Genomic DNA, 14,188 nt, shown 5'->3' on the forward strand with positions numbered 1-14,188 from the left:
TTAAGGTAAGTATCCAAAAAAAGTTGGAATGAACCAACCATCAGAGATGCTAAGAATCGTCAGGTAGCTAAGCCAGATCATTACGTTCCCTTCCAACTGAGTGTTTCTAGAACTTGAGGTTATGCAGGCATCAATGGCTATCAATTTCCCCATTTTATCCTCTTGTAGGGGGGGAGGTGTTAAGGGGTTCAAGCTAAACTAACAGTACTACAAGAATACAGTCATGTTAAAAACAGGCATACGAAAATAATATGGAAGGAAGTGCGCTACAACATTACAATGATTATATTACGGCGATGGATTATTGGAAAGGATTTTCCTCTATTTCTTTAAAAATTTTCTATAATGTATTACTTATTTTATCACAATAAACATTGAAATAAAAACTTTTATTAGTCTCTTGTTATGGTTGGCTTATATAAAATTATGAAACGTATTTATTTATATTACATATTTGTGTAAGAGACGGAAAAAGACACTTACTGACCGATTTCTCTGGGTTTTGTTTCCTGCTGTTGACCGCTGCTTTCGTACCATTTACTGTTGTTCTTCTAGCTACAGATAAGTGATAATCTCAGTGTATTCTTTGTGCAACACAATCCTCTCAACACCCCACTCCCCTTCCCCACCGCCATTTACCTATTTTCATTCAGAAATCATGGCTGGTAGCCATTTCTAGATAATCTCCGAAGTACCTCTCGGTCTACAAATCTTTACCTCCGGCATCTAACATTAGCACAAATTAGAGCAGATCTGCTTCTTTCCCCCACCTCCTCCAATGCCAAGGTGTTGAGGAAAAATAACAGATAACGATATTTCACGTCACCAGCTACTTCAAAATCAGAACATAATTATCCCCACCCGTTCCCAATCTCTGACACAGTTGGATCCCGAACGATGTGACATCTCAGGGCTCATCTGGAAACGAGAATGATGTAGTTAAGGTCCAGGCTGATGGAAATCCCCACTGGAATTTTTGTGGATTATGCAGATTTTACTCTACTAACGAGACAGCCATTTCTGAAGTTTCAAAGAAAATATTTCTGAGGATACTTAACCAATTAAAAATAATGAGAAACCGTGATTTGGGACCTCTGGGGCTTGTGGTACGTCTGGTGTGGTAAGGTATTTTTCAGCCAAGATGAAAAATGCAGGAAATGACTCAGTAGAATCATTACGTTGTTGTAACTGGTTACTAGGGAATATTTGACACATTGACATCATAAAGGCTTCTCACCACTATTAATTTAACATTAAATCACTGACCACAGAAAATGCACCGAACATTCATTTGTGGGTGAGTTTCTTCATTTAGCAAAATGAAGAGGACTGAATACAATCTCGAATATTTTAATGCCTATGTATTTACATTTTCGATGTTCACAAATTTAAGTGGTTTGAAACTATCCCGAGCCCAATTAGGATGGGGTTTCTCCACTTGTCTTGTGTCTCTGTATGCCTGACACCCGGCACGTAGTAAATGCTTGATAATTATTTGTCGAATGAACGATGACCCGTTCACAGGAGTTTTTAATTACTTTTACTTCCCGTAAACTTGGAATTTTTGAGCACATGAATCAGACCTATAGTAAGTATCTCTGCGGTGCTTTGTAAGCCTAATCTCCACATTTGCTACTATTCTTTTTTTTTTTTTTTAATTTTTTTTTTCAACGTTTATTTATTTTTGGGACAGAGAGAGACAGAGCATGAACGGGGGAGGGGCAGAGAGAGAGGGAGACACAGAATCGGAAACAGGCTCCAGGCTCCGAGCCATCAGCCCAGAGCCCGACGCGGGGCTCGAACTCACGGACGGCGAGATCGTGACCTGGCTGAAGTCGGACGCTTAACCGACTGCGCCACCCAGGCGCCCCATTTGCTACTATTCTGATAATAGGTCTTACAAGTAGAGTCTAGAAAGTATTAGAGGCAGAAGAGAAGGTGTCAGAAACACAATTATAACCAGACTACTGCTCGGGCCCACAGCGAACAGGAGAGCAGTTTCTTGAACCAGTACACGTCGGGCTTTGTTCTACATGCTAAGGATGCAATGGTGTACGAGGCATAAGCTTTGCGCCTTCAAGGAGTTTCTATCACAAAAGCGAGAGACAGACACATAAATAGAGAACTTCAGATCGTGTTGAATACCGCTGACAAAACACAAAGGCTTGTATCATCAAGTCAGATTCACCAGAATCCGAGATCTTACCTCGTATCAAACTTCCAAGGACAGAGATTCACAAGGCACAGGTAAAACATGGGGCAGTTCAGGATGGCAGCAGCATCTGCGAGATGCTTTCTTTCTTGCCACATTAGGACTCACTCTGGTCCAGATCTAAAACATAAGGTCTCTAAGTGCTGTGGGTACTTGGAAGAAGAGCACCCCAGAGCAGGGGTGAGAGCAAGAACAAAGACCTTGAATAGAAGCATGTAGGACATAGTCGAAAACAGCAAGGAAGCCAGCATGTGACCAAGGACAATGGCAGGAAGTGACAGACCTGATCCCTTAGGGCCTTGTAAGCTGTGCTAAGAAAAAGTACTTTGGACTTTTTTCCTAAGTGACTTGGGAACCTCAGAAGAGGGGTTCTGAGCAGAGGAGTGGAGCACTCTGACTGACCTAACCTTGTTAACATCATCCTTCTTGACTGTAGTGTGAAGAGTAGACAGCAGGGGACCAAGCGCGGGAGCAGAGAGTTCAAAGGCCGCCATGGTTGTTCAGGGAGATTGGGACAGTGGCTTGGACCAAGGTGATGGGTATAGAAGTGGTAAGAAGGAGTCAGTGTATCATCTGGAGGCAGAATTTGTTGGTACAGTGTAAGGTGGTTCTTTGTAAAGTCCAATTTCACGATCTCTGTTTTCTACCTTGTGAGTTTCGTCCAGCTGCATTTATTATAATTGCTAATATCCTTATCTTGTGCTTTCTATGCACCCTGATTTTTCTATGCTTCTTTTTTAGTTATTTCCCACATTCTTTTTTTTTTTTAATTTTTTTTTTAACGTTTATTTATTTTTGAGACAGAGAGAGACGGAGCATGAATGGGGGAGGGTCAGGGAGAGGGAGACACAGAATCTGAAACAGGCTCCAGGCTCTGAGCTGTCAGCACAGAGCCCGACACGGGGCTCGAACTCACGGACCGCGAGATCATGGCCTGAGCCGAAGTCGGCCGCTTAACCGACTGAGCCACCCAGGCGCCCCGTTATTTCCCACATTCTTTGGACTGACTGAGACGCCCTTGAATTCGTTTATCCTCTTTATCAATTTGGAAGTGATACGTTCAACTTCTATTCTTTTTGTAGTTACCTTTAATATTTAAACACGCTTCCTTAATACAATCTAAAGTGTGTATTATATCATACATGTTATAATTGCTCAGTGTTCTAATTCTCACATTTAGCAAACCTCTTTTTCAAAGATTATTTAAGGATATCTCATTTAGATTTATTTTCATTTTCTCTGGATTATTACTGCTGCTTTCTGCTGAATGACTAATCAAATATCAGTGGAAGTCTGGGTTAAGAAGGCAAAGTGCACACACGCATGTAACTTCAGTCCCTCTCGAACCTCGTTAAAATTGCAGTAAAGGAATATATTTTTTAAACAATCACAAACCTTAGACAGGTAGACTAGGAGAGCATACAACGGCAATAAAATTTTGGAAGCTGGAAAGCAGATGGACGAGTAACAGTGACCTAACAGACCCAGAAAACTGAACTCCAGCAGTAGGCCAAGAATTCTCAAAGAGCGGAGTTAAGGCAGAAGATTTTGGTATGAGAATCCTGGGCTCACCTCTCATCCCATGGATACAAATTGGCAACACCCACGTCAGTTGTATATAATCCAGAAAATGACTCAAACACTGGCAGACAGATTCTCCACAGCTAAATGTAGAAAAAAGGCTACATCAAAGAAGGGAGGAAGGGGCAGAGATACAGCTGGGAGCCTAACAGACATGCAGGACTGTCCGAGACTGTCCGGGGAGGGAGGGATGCTGGGGACACAGAGAGGGAAGAGGAGAAGACCCCATGCCAGGTACCCAGGCACAAGGGACTCACACAGGGAAGACAACCCCTCCCCCACCGCCACCCCCCCCCCCCCAATATCTGGCTTTGAAAGCCAGAGAGGCCTAACTTCAAAAGTTCTTACAATCAGTGGGGCTTAATACCTGGAACTTTAAAAATCAGCAGGCTTGGCTCTAGGAGAGCCAGAGGGCAAGAGGAAGCTGGGTCTTCCCCCTTAAGAAGACACCACAACAAACAGCCCCTCTGACATACACCATAGAAGCAGCAGTTTGAAAGACACAGGGGTACACGGGAGGGAGATTTTTTTTTTTAATTCCAGTACAATCGACATACAATGTTATATTAGTTTCAGGTGTACAATATAGCGATTCAACCGTTCTATATATCACTCAGTGCTCATCATGATAAATGTACTCTTAATCTCCATTACCTATTTCACCCATCCCCCCCCCCCCACCTCCTCTGTGGTAACCACCTCTTTGTTCTCTATAGTTAAGACTCTTTTTTGGTCTGTCTCTTTTCTTCTTTGTTCTTCCGTTTTGTTTCTTAAATTCCACGTCAGAGTGAAATCATGTGGTATTTATTTGTATTTCTCCGATTGACCTATTTCACTTAGCATTATATTCTCTAGATACATCCATGTTGTTGCAAATGGCAAGATTACATTCTTTTTATGGCTGAGTAGTATTCCATTATATACATACCACAGCTTCTTTATCCATTCATCTATCGATGGACACTTGGGTTGTTGCCATAATTTGGCTATTGTTAAGTAATGCTGCAATAAACACAGGGTGCGTATGCCTTTTTGAATAAATGTTTTCATATTCTTTGGCTAAATACCCAGTAGTGGAATTAATGGATCATATGTTAGTTTTATTTTTAATTTTTTGAGGAACCTCCGTACTGTTCTCCCCTGTGATTGCACCAGCTTGCATTCCCACCAACAGTGAACGAGGGTTTCTTCTCCACATCCTCACCAAACTTGTTGTTTCTTTTGTTTTTGATTTTAGCTATTCTGACACGTGTGAGGTGATATCTCATTGTTGTTTGGATTTGCATTTCCTTGATAGTAATACAATAATCCAGTTTAAAAATGGGCAGCAGACATGAACAGACATTTTTCCAAAGAAGACATCCAGAAGGTCCACAGACACATCAAAGAAATGAAAATGGAATGTTCTCAAAATATCTGTTGAATCCATCTGCTCCAATGTGTCGTTCAAAGTCACTGTCTCCTTATTGATTTCTGTTTGGATGATCTGTCCATTGATGTAAACAGGGCATTAAAGTCCCCTACTATTGTTATATTGCCATTGATTAGTTCCTTTCTGTTTGTTAGTAGCTGCTTTATGTATTTGGGTGCTTCCATGTTGGTGCGTAAATATTTACAATTGTTAGATCTTCTTGTTGGATTGTCTCCTTTATGATTATATGGTGTCCTTCTTTGTCCCTTGTTACAGTCTTTGTTTTAAAGTCGATTTTGTCCTTTATATAACTATTGCTACCCTGGCTTTCTTTTCACTTCCATTTGCGTGATAAATGTTTTTCCACCCCTTCCCTTTAAATCTGCAGGTGTCTTTAGGTCTGAAATGGGTCACTTGTAGACAGCATATAGATGAGTCATGTTTTTTTACCCATTCCTTCACCCTATGTCTTTTGATTGGGACATTTAGTCCATTTACGTTCAAAGTAATTATTGATAGGTATGTATTTATTGCCATTTTGTTACTTGTTTTCCGGTTGTTTTTGTAGTTCGTCTCTGTTCCTTTCTTCTCTCATGGTTTGCTGGCTTTCTTTAGTGATATACTTGGATTTCTTTCTCTTTATTTTTTGCATATCTATTACAGGTTTTTGATTTGTGGTTGCCATTAGTATTATATATAGCAGTCTATATTAAGTTGATGGCCACTTAAGTTTGAACCCATTCTTCACTCTTCTCCCCCCACTCCACATTTTATGCATATGGTGTCATACCTTACATCTTTTATTTTGTGAATCGCTTGACTGCTTTTTACAGATACATTTAATGTTACTGCTTTTGTGCTTCCTACCTTTCTTATTCCTACTTATGGTCTTTCCTTTCCACTCAAAAAGTCCCTTTTTTTTTTTTTTTAATTTTTTTTTTTTAACGTTTATTTATTTTTGGGACAGAGAGAGACAGAGCATGAACGGGGGAGGGGCAGAGAGAGAGGGAGACACAGAATCGGGAACAGGCTCCAGGCTCCGAGCCATCAGCCCAGAGCCCGACGCGGGGCTCAAACTCACAGACCGCGAGATCGTGACCTGGCTGAAGTCAGACGCTTAACCGACTGCGCCACCCAGGCGCCCCTAAAAAGTCCCTTTTAAATTTCTTATCAGGCTGACTTAATGGACATGAATTTCTTTAACTTTTGCTTGTCTGGGAAACTCTTAATCTCTTCTTCTATCCTGAATGAGAGCATTGCTGAATAGAGTATTCTTGGCTGCAGAATTTTTTTTCTTTCAGCACTTTGGATATATCATGACACTCCCTTCCGGCCTGCAAAGTTTCTGCTGAAAAATCAGCTAATAACCTTATGAGGTTTCCCCTGTATGTCACTGCATTCTTTTCTCTGGCTGCTTTTAAATTTTTATCTTGATCACTACTTTTTGCCATCTTAATTACTATGTATTTTGGTATGGACATCTTTGGGTTGACTTTGTTGGGGGTTCTCTGTGGTTCCTGGATCTGGATTTCTGTTTCCTTCTCTAGATTCAGGAAGTTTTCAGCTATTATTTCTTCAAATAAATTTTCTATTCCTTTTTCTCTCCCTCCTCCTTCTGGGATCCCTATAATGTCAATGTTACTACACTTGATGGTGTCACTGAGTTCACTTAGTCTATTTTCATTTTGCATTTGTCCTTCTCTCTCCTGTTCAGCTTGATTGCTGTCCATTACTCTGTCCTACAGGTCACAGATCCATTCTTCTGTTTTCTCTAGTCTACCATCTATTCTCTCTTGTGGGTGTATTTTTCATCTCATTCATTGAGTTATTCGTCCCTGATTGGTTCTTTTTTATGTTTTCTATCTCTTCCTTGAGGGTCTCACTGAGGTCCTCCACTCTTTCTTCAAGTTCAGTGAGTATCGTTATGATTTTTATTTATTTTATTTTTTATTTTATTTTATTCAATTCGATTCGATTCAATTCGATTTTATTTATTTAGAGAGAGAGAGAGCATGCGCAAGCAGGAGGGGGCAGAGAGAAGGAGAAAGAGAGAATCCCAAGCAGTGGGATTCACACACTAACAGTGTGGAGCCTGATGCAGGGCACAAACTCATGACCTGAGCCAAAACCAAGAGTCAGATGCATAAGTGACAGAGCCACCCAGGTGCCCCCTGATTGGGCAAATCCTTTTAATATTGATTAAGATAATCATTGTTTATTGTGTTTGTTTTTTTGTGTGGTTCATGCTTTTTATGTCTTATCTAAGAAATGTTTGGCTAACCCAATATCACAAGGTTTTCTCTCTTCTTCTAGAAATGTATAGCTTTAGCTCATCTATTCAGATCTATGATCCACTTCAAGTTAACCTTTGTATGGAGTAAAAAGAGTGACAAACTTTGTGTTCTTTCTATTCAGATACCCATTTGCTCCTGCACTATTTATTGAAGTGATCATCCTTTCTTCATGGAATTACTATGGCACCTTTGTCAGAGATGTATAGTTCTATTTCTGGATCCTCTGGTTTGTCCCATTGGTCTATATGTCTTTCAGTCCACAAATATCACACTGTCATGATTACTGTAGTTTTGCAGTGAATCTTGCAATCAGGTAGTGAAAGTCCACCCACCCTTGCCCTACATTTTCAAAATTATTTTATTCTAGGTCCTTTGCTTTTCCATTCAAATTTCAGAATCAACTTATAAATGTCTTTTAAAAAAAAAAAAAGCCTGCTATGATTTTGAACACATACTGAATTCATCAAAGAACTGCCATCTTAACGATGTTGTTTTGCCATCCATGAACATGTATATGTATCCTTTTAAATCTTAATTAATTTCTCTTTGTAGTGTTTGCTGTTTTTAGTGTATAAGTCTTGCCTATATTTTGTTAGATGTATTGACTCTTCTATTCTAATGCTTTTTTAAATGGAGTTGTTTACTTGATTTCATTTTTCTTACCATTGATTTCTAATTATACAATTATGGGAATGCAAGCTGGTGTAGCCTCTCTGGAAAACAGTATGGAGCTTCCTAAGAAAATTAAAAATAGAATTACCCTACGACCCAGCAATTGCACTACTAGGCATTTATCCACAGGATACAGGTGTGCTGTTTCGAAGGGACACATGCACCCCCATGTTTATAGCAGCACTATCGACAACAGCCAAAGTATGGAAAGAGCCCAAATGTCCATCGATGGATGAATGGATAAAGAAGAGGTGGTATATATACACAATGGAGTATTACTCGGCAATCAAAAAGAATGAAATCTTGCCATTTGCAACCACGTGGATGGAACTGGAGGGTATTAAGCTAAGTGAAATTAGTCAGAGAAAGACAAATATCATATGACTTCACTCATATGAGGACTTTAAGAGACAAAATAGATGAACATAAGGGAAGGGAAACAAAAATAATATAAAAACAGGGAGGGGGATAAAACATAAGAGACTCTTAAATATGGAAAACAGAGAGAGGGTTACTGGAGGGGTTGTGGGAGGGGGGAATGGGCTAAATGGGTAAGGGGCATTAAGGAATCTACTCCTGAAATCATTGTTGCACTATATGCTAATTTGGATGTAAATTTTAAAAAATAAAATAAAATAAAGAAAGAAGACATCTGGAAAAAAAAAGAAATACAATTAATTTTTCATGTTGACCATGTAGCCTATGATCTGGCTAAAGTCACACATTCTAGTGGCTTTTTGGTAACTCTCTTAGGATTTTCTCCATGAAAAATCATGTTGTCTGACATAGAAATAGTTTCACTTTTATTATTTTTATAATAATATTAAATATACTATATTAAATATTATAAAAATATATAAATATAGAAAATAATATAAATATAAAATAGTCTTTTACTATTTCTTCTTACCTTGTTGCACTAGCTAGGACCTCAAGTACAATGATGAATAGGAGTGATAAACACAGGCATCCATGCCTTGTTCACGATTTTAGGTAGACAACACCGAGTGTCATCTTAGCCTTGAGTTTTCACAGCTGCCCTTGGCCAGATTGACAAGTTTCCTTTTCTTCTTAGTTTGCTGAGTATTGTTATCTTCAGTGGGTATTGAATTTTTTCAAATGCTTTTTATATATTTATTGAAATGATCATATGATTTATCGACTTTGTTCTCTTAATGTAGTAGATTACACTGATTCATGTTAAGCCAACCTTAAATTTCTGAGATAAACTCCACCTGCTCATGATGTATTATCTTTTATACGATATTGTTGAGATTGACTTGGTAAAATCATAGTAAGGACTTTTTACATCTATGTTAACAAGATCTGTAGTTTTCCTTTTTTTTGTAATACAATTGTCTGGTTTGAATATCACAGCAATACTAGCCTGGAAAGTGTTACCTCCCGCAATGTTTTCAGAAAGAATTTGGGGTAGAAATGGTACTATTTCTTCCATAAATGTTTGAAAAAAAATTCACTAGAGAAGCCATCTGAACTTCTAGTTTTCTCTATGGGAAAGTTTTTAATTATAAATTTAATTTTCATAACTGATAGGGGGCTACCCAAATTCTCCACTTTTTCTTGGGTCAGTTTTGGTCATTTGTGTCTCTTGGTGAGCATGTCAATTTCATCTAAGTTGCTGCATTTAGTGGCATAAAGCTGTCTCTTATTAACGTTTTTAAATGTCTGAAGGACAATGAAAAACCCTCCTCTAATCTAGATGTTGGTAATTTGTGTTGATTGTCTGAGCTACAAGTTTATCAGTTTTATTTGAAAAGACTAGTATTTTGCGTTCAGGGATTTTCTCTGTCCATTTTCTAGTTCACTGAGTGCTGCTCTTCACAATTTTTCTCCTTCTCTATATATTGGGTTTATGTTGCTCTTCTTTTCCTAGCTTCCTAAAATGAGAATTTAGATCATTAATTTTAGGTCTTTTTACTTTTCCAATGTGAACATTTAGAGTTGTAAACTGGCCTCCAAGCACTACTTTCCCTGAATCCCACAACGTTTGACGTGTTGCATTTTCATCAACGTTCAGGGCAAAATGCTTTCTCACTCCCCTCGTGATTTCTTCTTTGAGTCATGAATCGTTTTAGAAGTATGTTGCTTCGTTTCAAATATTTGAGGACTTCCTAGTTATCTTATTCTCAATTGATCTCTGGCTTCATTCCATTTTTTAAATCAGAGAACATATCCTGTATGATTTCGATTTTTTAAAATGTACTGAGATTTGTTTTATGGTCCAGCACTTAATATATCCTATTGAACATTTCATGGACACTTGGAAAGAACATGTATTGTAGGTGTAGTGTCCTATAAATATCAGTTAGGCCAGAGTGGTTAATGGTGGTGTTGAGATTATCTCCATCTTTGCTGATATTTTATGTAGTTGCTCTATCAATTACTTGAGAAGCTTGTTAAAATCTCCATCTATGGAACACAGACATTTATGATTTTTAATACCTTCCTGACGAATTGACCTTTTGAAAAAAAATCACTGTACAGTGTAATAATCTTATCAACATAGGTGTTATTTTCCAAACATCTCATAGTTCTCCCTTCTAATTACTTTAAATTCTCCACAATTCCACTTGAGTTTGAACTTTGAAGGCTGTAGACCTCTCCACGCCCTTCCCACTGGTATTGAGAGGCCACCATGCCCCCCGCACCCCCACCCCTGGCCCCAGCTCTCACACGGAAGAGCCTGGAAGGCTCTAACTCCATAGCAAAGGAAGAATGGTTTAATAACCTGTATGTCAATAAAATTTATATTAACCCTTCTTACGGCTGTTGGGTTTTGTGATATTCCAAGCGGGTAGAGATTATTTGGGGCAAGTTGCTAATTGTAGAATATGAAGTAGAGGGATCAATGCTGAGTGATTTTTAAATGATCTATTTCAAGAGAGACATCAGCTCTCCTGTTGCTTCTCAGGAAGTGAGGGGCTGAGAGTATGTATCTACACTGAAATTTAAGTAGATGGCAACTAGAGAACTGAACATAGATTTTGATGTGGGTTTTTGTTTTTGAGAGAGAGAGAGACGAAGGGAGGGAGGGAGGGACAAGCAGGGGGGAGGGGAAGAGTGAGAGGGAGAACCCCACGCAGGCTCCACGCCTAGCATGCAGCCTAATGCAGGGCTCGATCTGAAGACCATGAGATCATGACCTGAGCCAAAGTCAAGAGGCAGATGCTTAACCAACTGAGCCACCCAGGTGCCCTTCGATGTGTAGAATTTTAGAGCATTGTCACATGATTGTATTTTTTTACATTATTGCATTTTAAAGCAAATGAAGCAGATATAGTTTCATTTCTGAAACCATTACAGAGCATTTATCAATACAACATTCATCCTTATTCACCCACTATTTGGAGCTTTTTTTTTTTTAATGTATTTGATACCTACAAATATCTATGTGCTTTTTTTCCCCCTCAGTTATTTGGGAAACTTCAAAAAGGGTAGTCACACCCAAAGCTTCTTAAGCATCTTGCTATAATTTAATCTGAACAAACTGTTGTGCACAAATACAGAAAAACATATGCAGGGCTTAGATAGCATATTGCTATAATTCTTAAGCTTCTTAAGCATCTTGCTGTAATTTAATCTGAACAAACTGTTGCGCACAAATACAGAAAAACACATGTAGGGCTTAGATCGCACAGTGATCCCTCTTGGTCCAACTGTTCGAAACGTGTAATTTTCAAAGGCTGTGTCAATGTACCTAAGCAAAGGACAAATACAAAAGAAAATGCTGGGGCCTGAGCATCTACTGTGATTAACTGTGAAACCCGCGGGGTCATTTCGGTAGAGAGCCACCTACAGAGCAAGCCAACCCAAATATACACTGAGTGCCCACCAGGGAACAGCTGATTCCTTGCAGCGATCAGAATGAATCCTCATAAAGACACTTGGCTATTGTTGCGTTCTTTTCACAGATGCGGGACCAGGCTTTGAAAGAGGACGCTGCTCAGCCAAGGCCACACAGCTGTAAGTGGTAGCTCTGGGGTTTGCAAGTAGACTTCCTGACACTATTCGTGGTGTCTGTTCCACTTTGCCGGAAAAACTTACAGATCAAGAGTTGGCAAACTTTCCCTGGAAAGGGCCCGACAGTAAATATTTTAAGCTTTGCAAACCATATGGTCTCTGTCGCGAGGACTGAACCTCCACTCTTGCAGTGAGAAAACAGCCATAGACAATATGTAAATAAACGAGCTTAGCTGTGCCCCGATAAAATTTTATTTACAATAAGAAGAGGTGGGCTGGATTTGGCCCAGGGGTTGGGACTGGCGGACCCCCGCTACAGATTGAAACGTACAAACCAACCGTCAAGGAATCAGGCTCTAAAGGTTCCGCTTTTCTATCTTTCCAGGGCCATTTTTCATTACCGCTGCGCTTACTCTACTGAATTGTACGCAATCATGACGATTTCACTGTAAATTCATCCTCCAGTCCCTCTCTGCTCCACAATGCCAACGTTCCTCTCCCTAGCACAGATTCTCGCTTTGTCGATCAACACTGTCAAGCAGCGATCAACACCTTATTTTTAAAAATGAGGACTGGGGCGCCTGGGTGGTGCAGTCGGTTAAGCGTCCGACTTCAGCTCAGGTCACGATCTCGCGGTCAGTGAGTTCGAGCCCCGCGTCGGGCTCTGGGCTGACGACTCAGAGCCTGGAGCCTGCTTCCGATTCTGTGTCTCCCTCTCTCTCTGCCCCTCCCCCGTTCATGCTCTGCCTCTCTGTCTCAAAAATAAATAAGCGTTAAAAAAAAATTAAAAAAAATAAAATAAAATAAAAATGAGGACCAACTTGGGAAAAATAAGTTTTTTTTTTTTTCCTCTGAGTAAAAATAGTTTCACCGGGTCCCCAAATGGAAAACCAGCGTAAAGATTTTGTGCTTTACTGAATATTTTTAAATGCTAATGAAAAACTGGTACTGCCTTTTAGTTACCAAGATGCTAAGAGGTGGGTACCAGAGTTACCTTCCTGATCTTCCATTCCTTAACTTTATATAGTGTGTTAGGATTCAAATACGTTATTTCATTTGTCTTTGAAGTACCGATTATCATGGAGAAACTGAAACGGATGCGCCCGGGGCCGGTGCTGTGCTGGGCACATGGAATAAGGAAATCAACAAAATCGCGCTTCCTTGCCTGTCCTCTGTTTCCTCCCACTTGGAGACCCACACACCCACAAAAGCAGTTCTGGAAAGGTTCTTCTCGTGGTGGGGGCCCAGGGAGCTTGGTTCCCCGCAGGACCCCGCTTTGTTGGACTGAAAGCTGCATGCGGAAGTTAGAGCAGATCCTTTGCTGGAAAACCAAACAGGGCAGGAAGCTCTCTGGTCTTGGGCCACTCACCACTGCTTTACGGGATAACTCTCTCCAAGGACTCATCTACACTGTTACAAATAACCATTTTTCAAATTCTTAGACTCTTTGGTCAGTGTCAAGTTAGTTCTTATTATTGTGTTTACTACTTGCTCGGAAAGTTGGTTTTATTTCCCCCAAATAAATACAAATTTCTTCCAGTCTCTGTTTCCGTTTCTATCCCCTCTGAAGTGATGTTATTCAGTATATTCCTTTCCAGTGCCAATATCCTCTCTGCACATAGTCAGTCCCCTGTGTCTGTCTGCTGGCCTTTCTTCAACTAAGTTTAAAGAGTATAAATAAGGGTTGCCTGGGGGGCTCAGTTGGTTAAGCATCTGACTTCGGCTCAGGTCATGATCTCCCAGTTTGTGGGTTTGAGCCTCGAGTCAGGCTCTGTGCTGACGGCTCGGAGCCTGGAGCCTGCTTCAGATTCTGCGTGTGTCTCTCTCTCTGCCCCTCCCCGCTTGTGCATGCGCACTCTCTCTCACCCCGTCTCAAAAAGAAATAAATAAACATTAAAAAAAAATGTATAAACAATATAAAGTGGGCTCCTCACTTGAGCCATCATGTTACTCAGTCAAAGCCATTTGTTCCAGATCTGCTATTAATTTGTTCAGACCCTGTTGGCTGGCTGATCCGTAAAGCTGCCCGAATGTTTC

General features: G+C 40.0%; 1 protein-coding gene and 1 long non-coding RNA gene across 2 annotated transcripts in view; one reads left to right on the forward strand and one right to left on the reverse strand.

Moving 5' to 3' along the window:
• The window catches only part of EFCAB2 (EF-hand calcium binding domain 2), a 132,376-nt gene that overhangs the window by 13,504 nt on the left and 104,684 nt on the right, over positions 1–14,188 (reverse strand). The window lies entirely within an intron of this gene.
• LOC125155533 (uncharacterized) lies at positions 1,236–12,722 on the forward strand. Its single transcript, XR_007148259.1, has 3 exons — positions 1,236–1,297; positions 12,103–12,154; positions 12,537–12,722. It is a non-coding gene; the product is annotated as an uncharacterized LOC125155533 (long non-coding RNA).

Source organism: Prionailurus viverrinus, chromosome F1 (genome assembly GCF_022837055.1).
Source record: "Prionailurus viverrinus isolate Anna chromosome F1, UM_Priviv_1.0, whole genome shotgun sequence".
Classification (NCBI taxonomy): Eukaryota; Metazoa; Chordata; class Mammalia; order Carnivora; family Felidae; genus Prionailurus; species Prionailurus viverrinus.